This window comes from Monodon monoceros, unplaced genomic scaffold, assembly GCF_005190385.1.
Source record: "Monodon monoceros isolate NGI ecotype Baffin Bay Population unplaced genomic scaffold, NGI_Narwhal_1 Super_Scaffold_11, whole genome shotgun sequence".
NCBI classification, from domain to species: domain Eukaryota; kingdom Metazoa; phylum Chordata; class Mammalia; order Artiodactyla; family Monodontidae; genus Monodon; species Monodon monoceros.
In genome coordinates, this window is record NW_021703767.1 from 54,377,501 (window position 1) to 54,395,096 (window position 17,596).

The 17,596-nt window shown below is 36.3% G+C and overlaps 1 protein-coding gene across 2 annotated transcripts in view; it reads left to right on the forward strand.

Moving 5' to 3' along the window:
• The window catches only part of BBX (BBX high mobility group box domain containing), a 278,665-nt gene that overhangs the window by 114,430 nt on the left and 146,639 nt on the right, over positions 1 to 17,596 (forward strand). For both annotated transcript variants that reach the window (XM_029215203.1, XM_029215204.1), the window contains one exon: positions 2,396 to 2,469. The gene's annotated coding sequence lies outside the window, so the exon portion shown is untranslated. The remainder of the gene's footprint in view (positions 1 to 2,395; positions 2,470 to 17,596) is intronic.

A 17,596-nucleotide genomic window follows, 5' to 3' on the forward strand; every position in this document is an offset into this window, starting at 1 on the left:
ACCTTAAGATTAGTGAGAGTTTATTTTTGAGCTCCTAAAAGAACTTTTGTATATAGGATATACTAGCATATTTTATTTCTCAGATAGCGTGCACTCAACTTCTTAAACTAAAATGTAGGGGCTTCCCTGGTGGCGCAGTGGTTAAGAATTCGCCTGCCAGTGCAGGCGACACGGGTTCAATCCCTGACCTGGGAAGATCCCGCATGCCACGGAGCAACTAAGCCTGTGCACCGCAGCTGCTGAGCCTGGGCTCTGGAGCCCGTGAGCCACAACTACTGAAGCCCGCACGCCTAGAGCCCGTGCTCCACAACAAGAGAAGCCACCTCAATGAGAATCCTGCGCACCACAACAAAGAGTAGCCCCCGCTCGCCACAACTAGAGAAAGCCCACGCGCAGCAACGAAGGCCTAACGCAGCCAAAAATAAAATAAATAAAATAAAATAAATAAATTTAAAAAAACACACTAAAATGTAAGCAAATCTCTAAACCAAAATAAGAATTAAACCCACACTATCAGAATTAATGTTGGACCCTCCTCTCCCAGTTTTGGCAGTATTAATTATATACTGTTTGTTTTTTTAGTTTATACCAATTTATTTACTTGACAGTTATTTATAGATATTCATGATTTTTGCCTATTTATTAACTTTTTATTTTAATAGTTCTTCTCTATACTGGCTTTCATGGATTTATATGAAGAAAAAGTATGGAAATAAATATATGAGATAGTACATGTGATTTTCTTAAAACAGCAGTTTTTAAACGAAATTTATTTGTTTTTGGCTGTGTTGGGTCTTCATTGCTGCACGTGAGCTTCCTGTAGTTATGGCGAGCTGGGACTACTCTTTGTTGTGGTGCGTAGGCTTCTCATCTCAGGGGCTTCTCTTGTTGCGGAGCACGGGATCTAGGTGCGTGGACTTCAGTAGTTGTGGCTCGCGAGCTCTAGAGCGCAGGCTCAGTAGTTGTGGCCCACGGGCTTAGTTCCTCTGCGGCATGTGGAATCTTTCCAGACCAGGGTTCGAACCTGTGTCCCCTGCATTGGCAGGTGGATTCTTAACCACTGAGCCACCAGGGAAGCCCAAAACAGCAGTTTTAATGTTAGTTGCCTAGTTTATGATAACTAAGGATAGACTTTTATATCATTTATTTAATCAGTTTTTGGAATTGTACACTTCGTTGTTAAAAACATAGGCATTTAATTTGAAAGTATTCATGTGTCCTTTGTAGTTTTCGTCAAAGATCTGGATTTATTCTTTCATCCATACCCTTGTTTTAAAAAATGTGGATGAATAAGTAGTATCTTGTGTGAAGCCACGTGAGGCCGTTTAATATTTTATTTATTCTTTCAAGTTGTTGTTTTCTTCCATAGCACTGGGTGACAACTGAACCATCTAAGTCTAGTTAGGATTACTCAGATGAATCATTACACATTTTTGATATTTAATGTGTAAGAGCCAGTTCTTCCATATTGTAGTGGCTGATTAGGGGAAAAAACTTTAGCCAAGCCATAAAATGACTAACAGTATTGATCAAGCTGTAAGCCAGTAAGTGATATCCGATTTCTAGAGTGTGTTATAGCCTACTGATTGTAAGGAAATATATTGTCATAATCTGCAGGAGGGTAGGAAATTGTCTCTCTCAGTTGAGTGTGAATTTAGTATTACCATGAAGCACTTGAGAAACTAAATGAATGTCTCAGAAACTGAAATAATTTAAAAAAAAGATACAGTTTAAGTGTATGTCTATATTTGCAGTATTAATGTAAAATGTTCATTTAATTTGTATACTCTTGTTGATTTTGATCCTCTTATATTTATTTCATCATATGTAGCTAGAAAGTAATTTTTTAGTTACAGCTTTTCTCTATTTGTATATGTTCCCCCCCACTCCCCACCTTAAAAAAAAACTATCTTGATTTCACTTGTTATCTTTAAAACATTTAAAAGATAAACTGTAAGATATTAACATCTGAACCACAGCTTAACTGTATGGGTTGGGCCAGTCATTTCAAATAACTTGAATTTAGTCAGGATGTCAATATAATTTCATGTTTTTCCAGAGAATTCACCTGTAACTCTACACGTGAATTTAGTCAGAAAGCTAAGAAGTGATTGTCTGTAATTCTTTGTCTCTGTAACTTTAGTCTCAGAATTCCCATTGAGTAATTTTAGTGACTATCTTTTTGTTACATTAAAGTTGACAATAAACACTGTAGGTCTTTTTTTCCTAAATAGTGTTAGTAGAGGGATGTTTAATAATTTTCCTGATTTTGATTGCTTGGCTGTTAATTCATCTTATTTAGGGATTATTTTGCTAAAGGAGAATAAGTGTCAGCTTTGTTTGAAAGGGCTTCCTGGCTCACCATTTTAATCACTTTGCTATGGGTCCTTCACAGAATTCTGCTGCATCACAGAAGCTGGAAGTTCTGATGTTCCATTGAAATCACAATGGAAAGTCTTGACTTGACCGGTAAGAGCAGCCCTGCAGGTGCATCTTACTTACTTACCTGGAAGCAGTGAAGCTGTCAGGAGCTAAGTGGTAACAGAGCTGGTCTCAACTTTTTCCCGTCTGATGGAGTCACCTTCCGTATTGATCAAGGAAGTGTGATAATTGTGTATTTTTTTGGTCAATTTTATTACTATTTTTAAAGGGACACTTTAATCTCTATCATCAAGTAAGTTAAATTTTCCTTTAAAATCATGAATTTTAAAAAATTAACTATTTCACAATCTCTGGTTTGTTTCTCCACAGTAATGGGCTGTTAGTGAAAAGTCCATTTATTGAAGTCCTAATTATCTAGAGAATACATACCTAAATAAATATTGCGGTGGTCTGTTCCCCCAAAGCCTTTTTTCCTATTGCCTGAAAAAGTTGAGATTTTAAAATATATACATGTGGCAAATTATATCAAACTTTGAAACTCACAGATACTATAATCCTGTCCTCTTACATATAAGTTATATTCAAAACTGCTTCTTTAGGAATATTTTAAGATTAATTTTGGTCATGATTACTTAAATGCATAGAGTTTTCTCAGTCTGGGAATGAAAATGTGTGATTGCTTTACTGATGTTTCAATACTTTATGGTGAACTGATGATTTATAAGACCAAGGAATTTAATATAAATTAAAATTAACAGAAGTAGTAAATATTGTTTAGTTGCAATTTTTAGGACATGAACTTACTTTTCAATTTTTTTATTCATCGAAATCTTAAATCTTTTCTGTTCTTAAGTATTTTTGATAGCTTATTAGGTCCGTCTAGAATATCTGTGTCTACCTTTTTTGTTTTAGTAAGTATGTGACTGAATGTTGCTTTTATGATATGAGTATAAATATAAGGCCTCTGAACCATTCTTCTAAATGTTGCAGTCTAGGATTGTACACATTGTAAAAATAAATGCCATTTAGCTTGTGTGTTTACTAGGATATTGAAACAACACCAAAATCTTATTGCCAGTGAGAAGATTGGGATTTAGTTAGTTTTCCTCCTTTCTGTGCTATCCTTTAAGGCACAGTGAAGTTAGAAATATAAATTCTGGATTTACAAATGCCAGTTAGGATACCGTTGATTATGGTTTTTCTGGGTCAGCAGAATAGACTACAGAATATTTGAATATCTATACTGAAATGTCAAATATGTTCTCGATTACTAATCCTAAAGGCAGTTGAGTATAGTGAGATACAAAGAAAATTAAATTTGTGGCAGTATTCTTAGTTTTCTGAATATGAATACATATATAGAAAGTAAAGCAGGACCTTTTATATTACCTATTCAGAAAACTAAATCATTAATCAGTAGTTGTTGGCAGTCTTGACTTAAGTAGCCATCTCATCTATGATCTCTAAATGTTAATCAGATTATTTTAATACAATATTTTTATTGACTGTAAGCAGAAATTGACAAAAAATGCTGATAAAATGTAAGAAGACTGAGACTTTATACTTCTAGCATAACTATATATTCATCTTAAATACAGTATTAACTAACAGAAAATTGCCACACAAAATCAGGAGTAATTTAGGAAACAAATTTTGGAAAATGTTACCGAGCAGAATGATGCCAGGGTTCAGTAAATCTGGGAAACATGCTATTTTAGTTAGCTTAGGCAAAGTTTTGTTTAATTATCCAGAGAATCCCCAAGTCTTAGTGGTTTATAGCAGTAAAAGTTTCTTTCTCGCTCATGTTCATGTTCTTGATGAATTTGCTGCCACTCTGCTCCATATCCTCTTCATTCCTGGACCAAAGCTGAAGGACAACCTCTCTGGGATCCTTAAGTCTTGTGGCAAAAGGAGAAAGGAATGATGGTGGAATCTGGGCTCTTTAAACTGCTGCTGAGAGGTGGTATATGTCACTACCTCTTATATTTCATTGGCTAAAGCATGTCACATGGCCAACTCATGTCATTGGATAAGGAGTGGCCTTTTAAGAGGGGTGGGGTAGGGGAAGGCTGATAGGGAGGCATAATGCATATTTTAAGTATAATATCTGCATAATCCTGTCTAGGGTTCTTCTAGACAGACAGAATGCACCTTGTATGTTAAGCTTCCAGGAAGTCCTGTAGTAAATGAATCTGTTTAACATGGAAAGTTATTTGACTATGAATCCTCTTGTAGTTACGTGGAACACGTTGAGCTTTGAAACCCTGTGACAAGTTTTAAGGAATGAGGAGTTGATACAATTCAAGAGTTTCATTAAGTTTTGAACATTATCACTTTTCCACTATGCAATAAGTGGAAATACAGTCTATACTAAACTTACTTACCTTATTGTTTTATAAGTTGTTTTAAAATGAATGAAAATTACTGCAGACTGAACCCTCTGTGGTTTGCATACAGCGTTAGAGAAGGGATATAATGATTCTCATAATAACTTCTTACCTATGTTTACTAAGTTAAGAACTTTTGACAGATGTTATCTAATTGGATATAGAGGAAGAGCATGAGAAAATGGGTACTTTGCTTTTTCCAGTAGTAATACAATAGTTTTACCATGTAATGGTAACCAAATGCTTCTACTTAAGATCAATTTAAGGAATCATTCTAGAGAGAAAAAATGCAGAATACTACAGGGTGGTTAACAATTGAATCCCATGGGTTTTCTGATGTACTTCACTCGAGGTCGTATTCACTATACAGTGATTGCATTATTCTCTCCTAAGTTTTCTAGAAAATTGCTAGGCATTATGAACTCAACCAATGTTGATTTGATTAATCCCACAGGTTTTATAAAACATTGCTACCAGACCTGTGTGGACTAAGATGATTTAAATATCAAGGAGTATATAAACAGTGCTTTGTTTGATAGTTCATAGTTCTTTAAGACTGGGGAGAAGGAAAATTCTTAGACATCTGTGGATTCAGAGAAACCTAGGCATAAACCGTAGTTCTGGAACTTTTAAATTGAAAGAATTTGGGTGTTTATGTAACCTCTCTGAAATTTTGTTTTCTCATCTTAATATCGGATAACGATCTCTACCTTGTGGAATTCTGATAATTAAATAAGGGAATTATGTTGAGTGTTGATACGCTGCCTGGCACATGGGATGCAGTCAAGAAATGGTAGTTAAGAAAAATGTGATCATAGTTCAATAATCTTGAATGCACTATAATATACCTTTATTACAGTGTATGTATGTCTAAACTGTGCTTGCATATTTATATTTACACACACATACTTTGAGTTTTAACAAATTGTCCTGAATGCATAAGAGCCTATATATTCTCCACTTACCACTGAAAGGGTGAATCCTGTAGAAATACTAGTCACCCTACGATCTAATAAATCACTTCTTGCCACTGAGAACGTAGAAATCCTAAGGACAGAGTGATTGCCAAAGGTGGATATATGGCCTTGACTCTGGATATTAATGAGGTCAGCATCAAAGAAATCGAATTTTATATAATCTCGATGCACAAGGTACAAGAACAGGAGACAGTGCCACAGAAATTTTCTGCACCATGTAGAGCAGATGTTGTTTGGTTTCAAAAGAATCAGCATTTCTCTTTCAAGATTTTTATGCTGCTGTTTTCCAGGGAGGGTGAGATTATTTAGATTCCTTCGAGGACTTCTCTGTTGGCATTGTCCCCTTGCACTCAGAATCAGGACAACAGAGCATATCTCTTAGGGGTTCAAAGCTTTATGCTATTTCTAAATGACAATTTAATGTAGAACAACACACACCTATATAAATAATTTTGGAGTGAATTATTCTTCAGATTGCTCCAGGCACTTCTCTTCATAAACGAATCATTGTTGCAACAACTATCAGTGACATATTCAGCTGGATTTTTTGTGTGTTTGTTTATTTGGCTGCGCCGGGTCTTAGTTGCAGCACGTGGAATCTTCGTTGGCGCATACAGTGTCTTTTAGTTGCGGCATGCGGACTCTTGGTTGCGGCACGAGAACTCGTAGTTGCGGCATGCATGTGGGATCTAGTTCCCTGACCAGGGGTCAAACCCGGGCCCTCTACACTGGGAGCACAGAGTCTTAACCACTGGACCACCAGGGAAGTCCCCTCAGCTGGATTATTGATAGAGTAAAACTATTTCAAAAATAGAATCTTTTAATTTTTAGAGATTATAGTCTGCTTGGGCTGCCATAACAAAATACCACAGACTGGGTGGCTTAAACAGCAGGTATTTTTTAACAGTTCTGGAGGCTAAAAGTCCATGATAAAGATGCTGACAAATTCTGTCTCTGGTGTGGTTGCTCTTCCTGGCTTATGGACAGTTGCCTTCTTGCTGTGTTCTCACATGACCTTTTGTGTGTGTGTGTAGAAAGTGTGCTCTAGTTTCTTCCCCTTCTTAAAAGGACACCAGTTCTATCAGATAATGGCCCCACCCTAATGACCTTACTTAACTTTTACCTACTTCTAGGGTCTATCTCCAAATATAATCATATTGGGCTTTGAGGTTTCATCATATGAATTTGAGGGCAACCAGTTCAGTTCATCCCAGAGGTAATTGTTTTTCTGTGCCAAAGAGTGAAGTGAAAGTTAAAAAAAACAAAAACAAAAAACTTTCTATGTTATTTAATCTATAAACAAGAAAACCTGGGTCATCTAAGACTAAAAATATCTTTGGATCTTTGAGATGGGAGACATTTGAAATTACTGAATTCATATTTCTTCCACTTTGAAGTCACTGTGCATGAAAAAGTGTCTTTCAAGTGAAGGAATCAAATCTAAGAACTTGAAAATTAGAGTGTTTTGTATGATGGAGGAATTACATCATTGTAAAAATCGATTTCCATGTGTATTCATTGTTATCTAGGAATGGAATGTATTTGAAAATTAGGTTGAGGAATAAGACGATTACTTTTTTGAGTTGTATCTGTTTCTGCTTACTATAATCAAGCCAATTCACATTTTTTCAAGGCTGTATTCTTTTACTTTGTGAATCAGTTATGAATTCAACAGGGAAATGGCATACTCTTAAAGATTCTGGAAAACAGAAAGAAGAGATTGTTTATTTGAAATAAAGCCAGCAGAAGCCATGGAGTCCTAAATCTGCTCTTCTACCTGTTTATTTTCCTGCCTCCCTCTCTCTCTTTTTTTAATCCACTTTTTTCTTCTTCCTCCTTTCCCTTCTTTCCTCTGATATCAGCTCTTGAGCTAGGTAATCATCGTATTTCTCAAGTATGATAATCTAAGTGCAATTCTTTGAACATTTTTATAGTACTTCTTTCTACTACACAATAGGAACTTTTTCTATTAGGTAAGTCAGTTGATGGGTGTTTTGGATTACTGATGGGTAATAGCATTGATGTAGGCTCAGCTTAACTCTTCGTTTTATCTTTAAACTTTTTCTAATATGTGTGTTCTGTGTCACTAGAATAATTTCAGTTTCTGGTGATTTGATGCCTTTATAAAAACAAAATATACTCCAAAGGAAACAAACCTTTGAGACATGTACCTTTGTATAAAAATAACTTTAAATTGATTTGTAATTTTTTTTCTCATCTTGTGTGTTTATAGACTAAAGGATAAGCTCTTGAGCACTGATCTAATTTTGTGGATGACAGTTTAATTGGTTGAAAATTATTTTAACTCATTTATCTACCTTTGTTTTTTTTTGAATTTTATTTTACTTTTTTATACAGCATGTTATTAGTTATCTATTTTATACATATTAGTGTATATATGTCAAGCCCAATCTTCCAGTTCATCCCCCCACCCCCCACTTTCCCCCTTTGGTGTCCATCCTTTTGTTCTCTACATCTGTGTCTCTATTTCTGCCTTGCAAACCGGTTCATCTATACCGTTTTTCTAGATTCCACATATATGTGTTAATGTACGATATTTGTTTTTCTCTTTCTGTCTTACTTCACTCTATATGACAGTCTCTAGGTCCATCCACGTCTCTGCAAATGACCCAATGTTGTTCCTTTTTATGGCTGAGTAATATTCCATTGTATACATGTATCACATCTTCTTTATCAATCCATCTGTCGATGGGCACTTAGGTTGCTTCCGTGTCCTGGCTATTGTAAATAGTGTTGCAGTGAACATTGGGGTGCATGTGTCTTTTTGAATTATGGTTTTCTCTGGGTATATGCCCAGTAGTGGGATTGCTGGATCATATGATAATTCTATTTTTAGTTTTCTAAGGAACCTCCATACTGTTCTCCATAGTGGCTGTATCAGTTTACATTCCCACCAACAGTGCAAGAGGAATCCCTTTTCTCCACACCCTCTGCAGCATTTGTTGTTTGTGATTTTCTGATGATGCAGATTCTAACCAGTGTGATATGATACCTCATTGTAGTTTTGATTTGCATTTCTCTAATAATTAGGGATGTTGAGCAGCTTTTCATGTGCTTCTTGGCCACCTGTATGTCTTCTTTGGAGAAATGTCTGTTTAGGTCTTCTGCCCATTTTTGGATTGGGTTGTTTGTTTTTTTAATATTGAGCTGCATGAGCTGTTTATACATTTTGGAGATTAATCCTTTGTTGATTCATTTGCTAATATTTTCTCCCATTCTGAGGATTGTCTTTTCATCTTGTTTACAGTTTCCTTTGCTGTGCAAAAGCTTTGAAGTTTCATTAGGTCCCATTTGTTTATTTTTGTTTTTATTTCCATTACTCTAGGAGGTGGGCCAAAAAAGATCTTGCTGTGGTTTATGTCAAAGAGTGTTCTTCCTATGTTTTCCTCTAAGAATTTTATAGTGTCCGGTTTTACATTTAGGTCTTTAATTCATTTTGAATTTATTTTTGTGGATGGTGTTAGGGAGTGTTCTAATTTCATTCTTTTACATGTGGCTGCCCAGTTTTCCCCATACCACTTTTGAAGAGACTGTTTATTCTCCATTGTATATCCTTGCCTCCTTTGTCACAGATTAGTTGACCATAGGTGCATGGGTTTATCTCTGGGCTTTCCATCCTGTTCCATTGATCTATATTTCTACTTTTGTGTGAGTACCATATTGTCTTGATTACTGTAGCTTTGTAGTATACTCTGAAGTCAGGGAGTCTGATTCCTCCAGCTCCGTTTTTTTCCCTCAAGACTGCTTTGGCTATCCAGGGTCTTTTGTGTCTCCATACAAATTTTGAGATTTTTTTTGTTCTAGTTCTGTAAAAAATGCCATTGGTAATTTGATAGGGATTGCATTGAATCTGTAGATGGCTTTGGGTAGTGTAGTCATTTTCATAATATTGATTCTTCCAATCCAAGAACATGGTATATCTCTCCATCTGTTTGTGTCATCTTTGATTTTTTTCATCAGTGTCTTATAGTTTTCTGAGTACAGGTCTTTTACCTCCTTAGGTAGGATTATTGCTAGGTATTTTATTCTTTTTGTTGCAATGGTGAATGGGATTTTTTCTTTAATTTCTCTCTCTGATCTTTTGTTGTTAGTGTATAGGAATGCAAGAGAGTTCTGTGTATTAAGTTTGTATCTTGCAACTTTACCAAATTCATTGATTAGCTCTGGTAGTTTTCTGGTGGCATCCTTAGGATTATCTATATATAGTATCATGTTATCTGCAAACAGTGACAGTTTTACTTCTTCTTTTCCAATTTGTATTCCTTTTATTTCTTTTTCTTCTCTGGTTGCTGGGGCTAGGACTCCCAAAACTATGTTGAATAATAGTGGTGAGAATGGACATCCTTGTCTTGTTCCTGATCTTAGAGGAAATGCTTTCAGTTTTTCACCATTGAGAATGACGTTTGCTGTGGGTTTGTCATATATGACCTTTATTATGCTGAGGTAGGTTCCCTTTATGCCCATTTTCTGGAGAGTTTTTATCATGAATGGGTGTTGAATTTTGTCAAAAGCTTTTTCTGCATCTATTGAGATGATCATATGGTTTTTCTTCTTCAATTTGTTAATATGGTGTATCACATTGATTGATTTGCATATATTGAAGAATCCTTGTAACCCTGTGATAAATCCCACTCGATCATGGTGTATGATCCTTTTAATGTGTTGTTGGATATTGTTTGCTAGTATTTTGTTGAGGATTTTTGCATCTATATTCTTCAGTGATATTGGTGTGTAATTTTCTTTTATTGTAGTGTCTTTGGTTTTGATATCAGGGTGACAGTGGCCTTGTAGAATGAGTTGGGGAGTGTTCCTTCCTCTGCAACTTTTTGGAAGAGTTTGAGAGGTTGGATGTTAGTTCTTCTCTAAATGTTTGATAGAGTTCGCCTGTGAAGCCTTCGGGTCCTGGACTTTTGTTTGTTGGAAGATTTTTAATCAGAATTTCAATTTCATTACTTGTGATTGGTCTGTTCATATTTTCTGTTTCTTCCTGGTTCAGTCTTGGAAGGTTATACTTTCTAAAACTTTGCCCATTTCTTCCAGGCTGTCCATTTTATTGGCAAAGAATTGCTTGTAGTAGTCTCTTATGATGCTTTGTGTTTCTGCCGTGTCCATTGTAATTTCTCCTTTTTCATTTCTAATTTTGTTGATTTGAGTCCTCTCCCTCCTTTCTTGATGAGTCTGGCTAAAGGTTTATCAATTTTGTTTGTCTTCTCAGAGAACTGGGTTTTAGTTTTATTGATCTTTGCTATTGTTTTCTTTGTTTCTGTTTCATTTATTTCTGCTCTGATCTTTATGATTTCTTTCCTTCTACTAACTTTGGGTTTTGTTTGTTCTTCTTTTTCTAGTTCCTTTAGCTGTAAGGTTAGATTGTTTGAGATTTTTCTTGTTTCTTGAGGTAGTATTGTATGGCTATAAACTTCCTTCTTAGAACTGTTTTTGCTGTATCCCATAGGTTTTGGATCATCATGTTTTCGTTGTCATTCGTCTCTAGGTATTTTTTGATTTCCTCTTTGATTTCTTCAGTGATCTCTTGGTTATTTAGTAACATATTGTTTAGCCTCCATGTGTTTGTGTTTTTTATGTGTTTTTCCCTGTAATTTATTTCTAATCTCATATATTGTGGTCGGAAAAGATGCTTGATATGATTTCAATTTTCTTAAATTTACTGAGGCTTGAGTTGTGATCCAAGATATGATCTATCCTGGAGAATGTTCCATGTGTAATTGAGAAGAAAGTGTAATCTGCTGTTTTTGGATGCAATGTCCTATAAATATCAATTAATTCTATCTGGTCTGTTGTGTCAAAAGCTTCTATTTCCTTATTAATTTTCTGTCTGGATGATCTGTCCATTGATGTAAGTGAGGTGTTAAAGTCCCCCACTATTATTGTGTTACTGTGGATTTCCTCTTTTATAGCTGTTAGCATTTGTCTTATGTTTTTAGGTGCTCCTATGTTGGGTACATATATATTTATAACTGTTACATCTTCTTCTTGGATTGGTCCCTTAATCATTATGTAGTGTCCTTCCTTGTCTCTTGTAACATTCTTTATTTTAAAGTCTATTTCATCTGATATGAGTATTGCTACTCCAGCATCCTTTTGATTTCCATTTGCATGGAATATCTTTTTGCATCCCCTTACTTTCAGTCTGTGTGTTTCCCTAGGTCTGAAGTTGGTCTCTTGTAGACAACATATATATGGGTCTTGTTTTTGTATCCACTCAGCCAGTCTGTGTCTTTTGGATGGAGCATTTAATCCATTTACATTTAAAGTAATTATCCATATGTGTGTTCCTATTACCATTTTCTTAAGTGTTTTGAGTTTGCTTTTGTAGTTCCTTTCCTTCTCTTGTGTTTCCCACTTAGAGAAGTTCCTTTAGCATTTATTGTAGAGCTGGTTTGGTGGTGCTGAATTCACTTAGGTTTTGCTTGTCTGTAAAGCTTGATTTCTCTGTCGAATCTGAATGAGATCCTTGCTAGGTAGAGTAATCTTGGCTTTAGGTTCTTCCCTTTCATCACTTTAAATATATTGTGCCAGTCCCTTCTGGCTTGTAGAGATTCTGCTGAGAAATCAGCTGTTAACCTTATGAGAGTTCCCTTGCATGTTATTTGTCATTTTTCCCTTGTTGCTTTTAATAATTTTTCCCTGTCTTTAATTTTTGTTAGTTTGATTACTATGTTTCTCGGTGTGTTTCTCCTTGGGTTTAGCCTGCCTGGGACTTGGCACTTCCTGGATTTGAGTGGCTATTTCCTTTCCCATGTTAGGGAAGTTTTCAACTATAATCTCCTCAAATATTTTCTCGGGTCCTTTCTCTCTTCTCCTTCTAGGACCCCTCTAATGTGAATGTGTTTGCGTTTAATATTGTCCCAGAGGTCTCTTAATATTGTTCCATAGCAGTAAATTCCACCATTCTGTCCTCCAGGTCAGTTATCCATTCTTCTGCCTCAGTTATTCTGCTATTGAATCCTTCTGGTGTATTTTTCATTTTAGTTATTGTATTGTTCATCTCTGTTTATTTGTTCTTTAATTCTTCTGGGTGTTTGTTAAACATTTCTTGCGATCTTTGCCTCCATTTTCTTTCCGAAGTCCTGGATCATCTTCACTATCATTATTCTGAATTCTTTTTCTGGAAGGTTGCCTACCTCCACTTCATTTAATTGTTTTTCTGGGTTTTATCTTGCTCCTTCATCTGGTACATAGCTGTCTGCCTTTTCATTTTATCTGTCTTTCTGTGAATGTGGTTTTTGTTCCACAGGCTGCAGGACTGTAGTTCTTCTTGGTTCTACTGTCCGCCCTCTGGTGGATGAGGCTATTTAAGAGCCTTGTGCAAGCTTTCTGAAGGGAGGGACTGATGGTGGGTAGAGTTGGGTGTTGCTCTGGTGGGCTGAGCTCAGTAAAACTTCAGTCTGCTTGTCTGCTGATGGGTGGGGCTGAGTTCCCTCCCTGTTGGTTGTTTGGCCTGAGGCAACCCAGCACAGGATGCTGCAGGCTCTTTGGTGGGGCTAATGGCAGACTCTGGGAGGGCTCATGCCAAGGAGTATTTCCTGGAACTTCTGCTGCCAGTGTCCTTGTCCCCGTGGTGTGCCACAGCCATCCCCTGCCTCTGCAGGAGACCCTCCAACACTAGCAGGTAGGTCTGGTTCAGTCTCCTATGGGATCACTGCTCCTTCTGCTGGGTCCGGATGTGCACACTACTTGTGTGTGCCCTCCAAGAGTGGAGTCTCTGTTTCCCCTAGTCCTGTCGAAGTCCTGCAGTCAAATCCCACTAGCCTTCAAAGTCTGATTCTCTAGGAATTCCTTCTCCCATTCCCGGACCCACATTTGGGAAGCCTGACGTGGGACTGAGAACTGTCACTCCAGTGGGTGGACTTCTATGGTATAGTTGTTCTCCAGTTTTGAGTCATCCACACAGCCGTTATGGGATTTGATTTTATTGTGATTGTGCCCTTTCTACCGTCTCATTGTGGCTTGTCCTTTGTCTTTGGATGTGGGGTATCTTTTTTGGTGAGTTCCAGTGTCTTCCTGTTGATGACTGTTCAGCAGTTAGTTGTGATTCCGGTGCTCTCGCAAGATGGAATGAGTACACGTCCTTCTAGTCTGCCGTCCTGAACCGATCTCCTTCTCTGCTTTTGATTTCGGTTTCCCTCTAAAGCTATTTACAGAATGACTGAAACTCAAGCCTTGTATATGATAAGCTTTAGCAATGTATTTGTTCTGTAGACAGTAGGATCAGTCTACTGATACTGAATTTACTAGTTAAGGACAGTACAAATAAAGTCAGGCATACTACTTCATCCATTATTACTACTATGAAAGGTGATGGATAAATTATTTTTATACTGAAGTCCATATTCCCTCTGATCTCTATTACAGAGAATTGTGTTTCTCCAGGAAAAGAAATGGATCAAATGGTGTAAGATTTCTCATAACATTGCAGTCAGAATTTCCATACATTTTAATGTAAAATATGTACTGCATTTACTGGATATTCTGTACATACACAGAGAAGTGTAAATGTATACGAGTATATACATGTAATTTTTTTCAGATAACCTCTTGAAGAAGCCAGGAGGCTTAAGTTTACATTAGAGAGTCTAGTTTGTTGATGGCAGTATACTCCAAACGTAGAAACAGTGTCTGGCATGTAGAACTTGTTTAGTGAACATTTGGTGAATTGGTAATACAGGAGTTCACATTTATTAATCATGTATTCCATTGACTTTTATGTTAATAAACATCCCCAGGTCTACCTGGAGATAGTTGTTCTTCCCAGTCTGAGTTCAGGGAGGGGAGTGTTCCTTAAAAATACATCTTTCTGTGCCTTTAAGTTGCAGTTAGTCCTATAATCAATAAATGTTAGTAAGCTTAAGAACTTAAAATGAAGGACTTCCCTGGTGGCGCAGTGGTTAAGAATCTGCCTGCCAGTGCAGGGGACATGGGTTTGAGCCCTGGTCTGGGAAGATCCCACATGCTGCAGAGCAACTAAGCCCGTGCGCCACAACTACTGAGCCTGCACTCTAGAGCCTGTGCACCACAACTACTGAGCCCACACGACACAACTACTGAAGCCCGTGTGCCTAGAGCCTGTGCTCTGCAGCAAGAGCTGCCAGCGCAATGAGAAGCCGGCGCACCGCAACAGAGTAGCTCCTGTTCACCGCAACTAGAGTAAGCCCGCGTGCAGCAAAGAAGGTCCAATGCAGCCAAAAATAAATAAATAAATAAATTTATTTTAAAAATTAAAAAAGAACTTAAAATGAGCAGCAAAAAATTTCTGGGTAGCTGTTAGCTCATTTATAGTGTACATTGAGTCAGCAGGGGTTTATTAAGAGTTGTAAGCCTTCTGCCAAGTACTTCCCTAACACTCCATCAGTGGCCCTGTGAGTGGAGTGCCTGTTAAGGTTCTGAGATTTAAGGAAGGCAGATTGGTTCAGGCTGGGCCTAAAGAGATGCTATATGGTACCTGGATTCAGTTAATATGTAACCGAAATGTTGACTAGAGTCCACATTTAGATGTTTTATTCTTAGGGGTACTATTTTTAGGATATTTCCATATTCAAATTGATCTATAAAGATGTTAGAAAAGAGCATTGTGTTTTGGTTTTATAGACTTTTATAATTTGCTTAATTTGCAGTTGTTCTGCCTCTGCCATGGTTATATTACTGTTCTTAAAAAGTAGATGAGTTATCTAATTATTTCAGTGTTTACTTAACTTTTATTGTAAAGTCATTTATTACCAAGCATCTCTTTGAGGTAGAAGTATTCCTCTTCAGGAATGTAGTGTTTTAAGGTGTTGAGTTATCATAGGCACATACAGTGGACAGGTTTCTTGGAAGAGCCAGCTAGATGGGGAGGAACTGGCTTCTGAATAAGGCTTAAATAATAAGAAGATACCATTTATGTGGTGAACAGTGTCCCAAGCATTCTTAGTTTTGCCACGCTAATTAGAAGATTAGAGAGAGTGAAACCTACAGAATGTGAGATGTATCCATGCAGAGGAGTATATGTCCATCTATCTATCCAGGCAGCACCCGGATGGACACGAATTGAAATTGAACCATGCCCTTAATATTGTTTTTGAATATCTGCATGTTTTCAGCTTTGTTAGAGTTGCCATATCATCAAATGGGTGTGTTATATAAAGAGAAAATAGAGAAAAGTTTGAAATCAGCAGCCACTGTCAATCCCCTGTTTAAGTACCAAACCTCTTCCTATAGCAGTCATTTTGTCCTGCCATTTGATGACGCATACAACTCATCTTTCAGTTCATTTGGTGAAATGAATACTTAAAGGAATGATAGTTTTCAAGTTCGAAAGTTTAGTTTTTCCTGTTAACATAACGGGTGCTGCTTTTCCTTATTATTCACTGAGAGTTTCACTTTTTAGAGAACATAAGATAAATCTATCTTGTTGATGGCAAAGGTGTCCCAGTTATGTCTCTTTTTTATGAATTTTTACCTAATCATCAAAGACATAGAATTTTTTACCGATTACTTCTATTATTATAAACTATTCCATACATTAGAGTTCATAATGTGCCTGTGAAAAATATTTTAGAACTTTTACTTCCTAATGCTTATAAACATTCTTATTCTTGCCTCTAGATTGTCAACTGCATAATGATCACTATTGCTTCCTGGAGATTCCTATGGATAGGTAGAAACTTAAAGATTTCCTTATAGAAGACAAATTTAAATGGATCACTTTTTTCAGCTGTAATTTGATCTCAGAAGCATAGGCTGTGGAGTCAGATGGACTCTACACAAGACTACATCTAACTCAGTTGTTTACTGATTGGGCTGTGGGAAAGTTACTTAACTTCATCTGTGAAATGGGGTGAATACTGACCATGTAAGGTTCTTAAGAGGATTAAAAGTGCTGCAGGGTACACTGCCAACTCAGCACATTGGCAGGGTTGCTAAGAAAATGTTTGTTCTCACAATGACAGTGGGTCAAAAGTGGCGTTTGACTTTTTTTTTCCACTGCTTTAACTGTTCCTTGAAATGGAATTTCAAGCATGTTATTGTCTCTACTCACAACAAGGGAAATGTCATTATACTGCACATCTTATATTAAAAGTCTATAGAATACAGGATTGGCTTGCTTTAAGCCATTAGGAAAGAATAACATTTATTCTTTATATTGTTAGATATCTTAAAATATTTTCTATACAATCATAATAATAGATGTTTGAGTTTAATTATACTTTGTCCAATTTAACTTTGCAAGTTTATTAAAGCATAATCAAAGCTCAAATATATGAAAGTATTAGGACATAAGTCATCTATCATTCAGTGGATTATAGTTATTTCAGGAATATTATCACCTCATACTGTTGGTATTAACAAAATTATCACCTCAAACGACAAGTAAATTATTTAAGCATAATAGTACATTTTTATAATTACACAATTTTCTTCAAAGACTATAATTATTTTAACAAAACAAGGAGCTATATTATAAATTCTTAATGAATTTTAAAGTATGAGAGCTATTTTTGTAAATTGATTATCTCAACCTGATAACTATAAAAAATTAAAAAAATTTTAAACAGCTGTGAACTCATGACCTTACTCTGTTTTTCCATAACTAGACAAGCAAAATTTCCCTTCATTTTAGGTCATTGGCTTAGCATTTCACAATTAATTGATCCAAGAGAAGAAAGTATTTTTATTTCTCATAATTTTCATGCACGTGAGCATGAAGCAGTACACCTTTGTCCTTTGTCCCTAGTAACTTTTATTTATTAATTTTGAATATCTCTAGTGTATCTAAACTGGTTTTGAAGATGATTTAGGACCATCTATGAAAATACTTTGGTTCCTTCAGAA